Here is a 6,000-nt window from a genome sequence, read left to right as displayed (position 1 = left end):
AATGACAGAAGTACAGTGTTTAAACTTAAATTTTACATTTAAGAAGTATGAAATATCTGACAACGTTATTAGCATGTTTTTAAATAAAATATTCAGTTAATCTTGTTTTCATTACTTCAGTAAAAAAAAAAAATCTCATTGGCGAATTAGGCTAACACTGCTAACTGGTCATTTGTGAGCAAAGCCATGAAGCAAATTTCCAATATTCAACTGAGTATTATCAACTTCATTTTTGATATTTTAAACCTGTCCTCTTGTAAAACTAGCTGCTAGGCACTATTTCTGGTTTCCTGCAAGCATCCCAGTCTCTAACATCCAAAAGAAAACTCACACTCTTGCTCGCAAAATGAATCACTCTTTCATCCAACAAATATTTATTGAGCTCCAATTATGTGGCAGGGACTGTGTTAAATGTGGAAGACACAGGGTGAACAAGATCAGATCTTTCTCTCAAGAAGTTGGAAGTCAAGAGAGGAAGGCACACAAATCAAATAAGCAAAGTAAGTAATTACAAACTCATGTAAGTTATGTGAAGAATGGGGTATAGCTCTTTGTTGTAAAGGAATTTGTCCCACAGTCAGGAACGATGACTTCCTAAGGAATTCAAGCTTGAAATAAGATTTGATGGATCAATTGGAATTAATCGAGCAAATGGAGGACACCATGTGCAAAGATTGGTTGAACAGTTGAACAAAGACTAATGTGCTTGGATGCCTTGGTCATAGAGAGCCCCAAAGCCCTTGTCTTTGCCCGGAGAATCACAGAAATCCTTTGAACGGTTCCAAGCAGAACATGACTGAGGTGAAATTTTATTTGGAAAATATCACTCTGGAGAACAATCTGGAGGGTGATCAGAGTGGAGGAGAGGAAACTAACGAGGGGGATATAACAGAAGCCCACCTCAGAGAGTCGATGGTTAGCAGCAGCAGAAATGGAGGAAAGCTGAGGTGTGAGGGACTGGGTGCAAGAGCAGACATGACACATGGGGAAGCAGGGTGTCGAGGGTGACCTTTATGCTTTTATTTTTCTCTGTCCTATCCTGGCACTACATACACAACAAACCCACAGCAGACCTGCGGGACTCTTCTCCCTTCCTCTCCCACTCCCACATCCCAATGGTTCTTTACAGAGACCTTTATCTCTCATAACCGTGAGTTTCTCTCTATTTTCAAAGCTGCTGCCTACCTCATGCCCTCGAAACTTCTCACCTGGATTATTCCCTCAGCCTCCTGGGAGTTTTTATGTCTGCAATGTCTATCCCTTTCAATCCATTCCACAGTACCACCAGAGAAATTTGTCATTACCATATTTAGAAGCCTTTGTTGACTTCACCATGGAGGACCAAAGTTCAAGTTCCTGAACTTGACATGCAGGGTTTGTTATGATCTGACTCCCGGTTTATCACTCATTACTCTGTCTGGATTTCTCTTTCTCCTTCTCCTTCCTATTTTTATCCCTCACTGCCACCTCTCTAAACTGAAATTCAAGCATTGCCTCTTAAAGAAAGAGAGAACAACCTTCAGTTTTCTATGTATCTGAGATAAAGGTAGATAAAAGCCAATCCAAGGCATTCAACCAAAGAACATTCATGGAACTTTCTACTTATCCACTCCTCAAATTCCTTCAAACTGCCTCAAAATTAACTGCATGTATAGAGACATTTCTCCTGGATAACACTTTTTTTTTTAATATTTATTTGTTTTTGAAGGAGAGAGAGAGACAGAACATGAGCAGGGGAGGGGCAGAGAGAGAGGCAGACACAGAATCCAAAGCAGGCTCCAGGCTCTGAGCTGTCAGCACCGAGCCCAACACAGGGCTTGAACTCACGGACTGCAAGATCATGACCTGAGCCAAGGTCAGATGCTCAACTGACTGAGCCACCCAGGTGCCCCTGGAAAACACTCTTTCAATTAGGGTGTTTTCAAGGGCTGGAAAGAAACCCCTGCTCAGAGACGTTTATCAATATGAGTATTTATCATCTCACATAATGGGGAGTCCCAGGTTTTTGGCCTGCTCTGACATTCAGCCTGCTCTGACATTCGTAACACTGTAGTCATGCCAAAGCTGGATTCCCTCAGAGTCAGAGATAGTTTTCAGTAGCAGGTGAAGTTACAGGCTTGCTAAATGGCTCCAGCAGGAGTGTGTGGTGAGCTCTTCCAGTCACAGCATATTAATCTTTCCCCTCAACAGACCCAGGAACTAGGTCAGTAGTCCTCACCTAGATCAATAACCATTGCCAGGAGAATGCCAGGTTTTGGTGGGTCTATCTCAGGTTCCTGAACGACTACAAAGAACAGAACCAACTTAGACTAGTGCTTCTCAAAGTGTGGGCCCTCCACCAGCATCAGTATCTTCTGAGAACTTTTTAGAAATGCAAATTCTTTTGCATCTGAAACTCTAGGGGTGTGACCAGGCAATCTGTGCCTTAACAAGCCCTCCAGGTGATTCTGACTGGCAAATGCTAAAGCAGAAGCATCAGCTTAGACTAATCAGAACAAGACAGGGGGTTTCTCTGAATCACATGGACTATGCAGGGTAAAATGAACTCCTGAGTTAGAGTTTGACAAAAATGTAATGTGTCAACATCTTAGAGTCTGCCCAATTTGAGACTATCTCTCCTTTCTAAGTTAGGTTATATTTAAAATTTGTTTTAATTTAATAAGACAGACTTTTCAGGACACCAAAAGATAGAGACTAGCCAAATAGTTTTCAAATGCCCATTATTCCTTATCAAATGCAATGCACAACAATTTCTAGATATTACTTTTTTTTCCCACCTGAAGGTAGAAAGCTTTAATTATTCAATTGAGCTGTCACAAAGTTATTGCTCACACAGTGATGGAGGCAGCTGGCTATTTCTCACCCTACATGGACTACCAAGACTCGTTCCAGGAAACAGAGAGAGTATCTTGGCCTATGACATATTTTCTGTAAGGCAGAAATGACGTGCTCCAGGAAAAGTCCAGTTACAACTTTTGGCTTACTTGGGATACAAAAGGACAAGATTTTCCTGACCTACTTACAGAAAACTGAATTATCAACTACTGCAAACAAGCAATCATACTAAATAAAGGCACTTAGCCAAGAGATTGGGCATGCATTCATTCTCAATTAAACAGCCAGTCATCTAGGAAAGGACACAGTGATCTTGACATGCTTTCCTTCAGTAGTCAAAACATATTAATAATCCATGAGATGTAAAAAAGAAAAACATTTATTATTGAAGGACCTGGAATCTCAGACCCTTTCTGGAGATTTTTCTGTGAGTCTCTCATTGGAATGTGAAATAGGTAAGGCTACTTAAAGTGAACTCATCAGGAAAAGGAAAACAGTCTACAGTTATTTGCGTTCTGTTACTGACATCTGTGTCAATTCCAGAAATGAGAAACTCAGTTCCCAAGAGATCATCATTTGTTTTGGGCTATGACCTAGTTTATAAGTAGAGGTTGTTAGTGGCAAATCATACAAACCAACTCAGCTCATTGAAATAGAAAAGGAATATACTGGAGGTTATTAGGTGATTGTATCATTTTCCAGAGAAGTCAGAGATTTGGAGGCCATGCAACCAGAACCATGTCTAGAATCAAACCTCACAACTGGCTGCCTCTTTTCCCAGTAGGCACAAACCCCATGGCTTGTATTATTGATATGGACACTGCAGCCTCTTCCACTGCTTCCATGGAAATTGGCATTAGCTCCCATTACCTCCATCACAGGGATTCTGCCAGGTGCCACCTGTTTTGGGTCACCAGCTTCCAATCCAAAGTCTGTTGTCAGTGGCTCTAATGAGCCAAGTCTAAGTCACATGCCACCCTGGCCCGCAAAAGGAGGTAGGGGAAATGACTGGTATTGAAAGTGAGAAGGAATTCATAAGGTGGGAATACCCTAACAGAGAAAATTGTTCAAAGGTACCAAGAAATCCAAAAGAATGGCAAATGTTCACTAGATCCAGACTTAGGATCCTTTATATGTTTACACTCCGCTCTCATTTTACTTTTTGCCATCAGGTGTGGGGGAGCAGGCAAACAAGTATAGCAATCACACACTGTCCAAGTGCACACTTGTAGACTAACCACCTTTGTGGATGGAATGATAGAAAGCAAGCAATGACAGCGTGCCCAATGCTGCCATGCTACTTCACCACACCCGGGACAACATAAGAAAATCTCTATAATAGCAAAAATCTTAACAAAAATTTCAATTGTTCACAAACTAATGGGTTATTAGTCCTAGAGAAAAGGTTAAAATGGAATCTTGTCCAAATCCTTCCATTTAAATAGTTGACTATTTTTTTAGCACATTTGTTTATTTTTAAAAAGGCATATGTGACAGAAAACATTGTGGAACCTAAAATTTATAATTTTTAATGAAACCTGACATGAAGCCAGTTTCCTGAGCAAGGAATATTTTTAAGGGAAGATATTCATTATTTTTAAATTGACCTTACTTAATAAGAAATGTGTTAACCTTAGGCAATAGAGGTCAAAGAATTAACCACTAGGGGTGTCTATTACTAGGCCACAGACACCCTTGTTCAAATTAGAAAAAAATGTCTTCCTAAATATACTTTTTAGTTCCATATGCTGAAAATTATCATTGTATTCTTATATCCTTAAAACAAAATGATTTACTGCCATCTACCCTAAATGTTGTAACAAATATATAAATTTATATCTAAAAATAAATGTCATCTTTTTGGGTTGTGCAGTGCACAATGTGCACAACCACACGCGATAGCCCTGGTAGCCATCCCTCTCTGCAGCAAATCTATTCTAGAGTATATTTTCTTAAATCATTAACTACATAGATACAAATGCCATACAGATAGACTCCTTTACAAAAGATCTTAAAATTCAATAACTCCAAAAAAAAAAAAAAGTTGTCTTTCTCCTATGCAACAATCTTAAGCAAGGGTTGGCAAATTATAGTCTTTGGGACAAATTCAGTGTCCAGCCTGTTTTTGCATTGGCCCTTAAGCTAGGAAAGATTTTTTTACAAATTTAAATGGTTGTTTAAAAAACAAAGAATGTGTGAAAGGGACAACATGTGGCCTGTAAAGCCTGAAATATTATTATCTCTTTACTGAAAAAAATTTGCCAACCCCTGCCATAAAGGCCGACGGGTGGTTCAAGACAGAGGGGAAGCTCTGTTCCGCAAGGCCATCAAGGACACAGGTTCATTCAGTTATGCTGTCCTACCATCACTCACCCAGGATGTTGTCTTCATCTGCACGGTCAAGGCTGGTTCATCGTCACCCCTTCCACATCCTAGTCAGTGGAAAGGGGAAGGACAAACTGAAGGCCAACCACTCTAGTTTTTAAAAAAGTAAGACCAGTACATCACTTCCCCTTAAATCACATGCCAGAAACATAGCATATGGCCATGGATAACCACAAGATGAGGTGGGAAATGCAACCTCTGGCTGGGCAGTCACGTGCTAAGCTGAAATCGTCAGGTTTTTATTACTAAAAGTAAGCAGGAGAGTGGTAGTGGGAGAAATTAGAAGTCTGTGCCACAGATACTACCCAGAGTCCTCCTGATTTCCTCAGCTGGTACTGAGTAGTTTCAAAAGGTTAAGAACTTCCATCTCACGCACACCATATATCAGGGTAATTCTCATGGAGCATTTTTTCTCCGTGGGGATTCCTATCAACAACTGACAGCTTCTCTCTCTCTCTCTCTCTCTCTCTCTCTCTCTCTCTCTCTCTCACACACACACACACACACACACACACACACACAGGCAGCAAAGGCATTGGAAGAAGTCAGAGCAGAAGGCCTAAGGAAAAGAAGGTGGGAACACAGTGGGATGAGGCACTCATCAAATAAGAAGGTAGGTATTTCAGGATCCTTCAGCTAATGGCCAAAGTAGCTGAAAATTACAATATCCTCAGCCACTTACTCTCTTCCCTGAGGCTGGTGAAGGCACTCCTACTTGCCTGCCTTCAGCAGAGACTACTACATACAAGAACAGTCTAATAGTCTAATCTGAGGATAATA

At 40.6% G+C, this 6,000-nt stretch overlaps 1 long non-coding RNA gene across 1 annotated transcript; it reads left to right on the top strand.

The window, feature by feature from the left end:
• The first annotated feature begins 396 nt into the window (after positions 1-396).
• Positions 397-3,087, top strand: LOC121038732 (uncharacterized). The gene is made up of 2 exons (XR_005794479.1): positions 397-500; positions 2,837-3,087. It is a non-coding gene; the product is annotated as an uncharacterized LOC121038732 (long non-coding RNA).
• Positions 3,088-6,000: the final 2,913 nt, after the last annotated feature.

The sequence above is a fragment of the Herpailurus yagouaroundi genome, unplaced genomic scaffold (genome assembly GCF_014898765.1).
Source record: "Herpailurus yagouaroundi ecotype Mexico unplaced genomic scaffold, PumYag 166, whole genome shotgun sequence".
Taxonomy (NCBI): Eukaryota; Metazoa; Chordata; class Mammalia; order Carnivora; family Felidae; genus Herpailurus; species Herpailurus yagouaroundi.
Note: the sequence above shows the minus strand (reverse complement) of the source record. Positions and strands in the feature narration are given on the sequence as shown.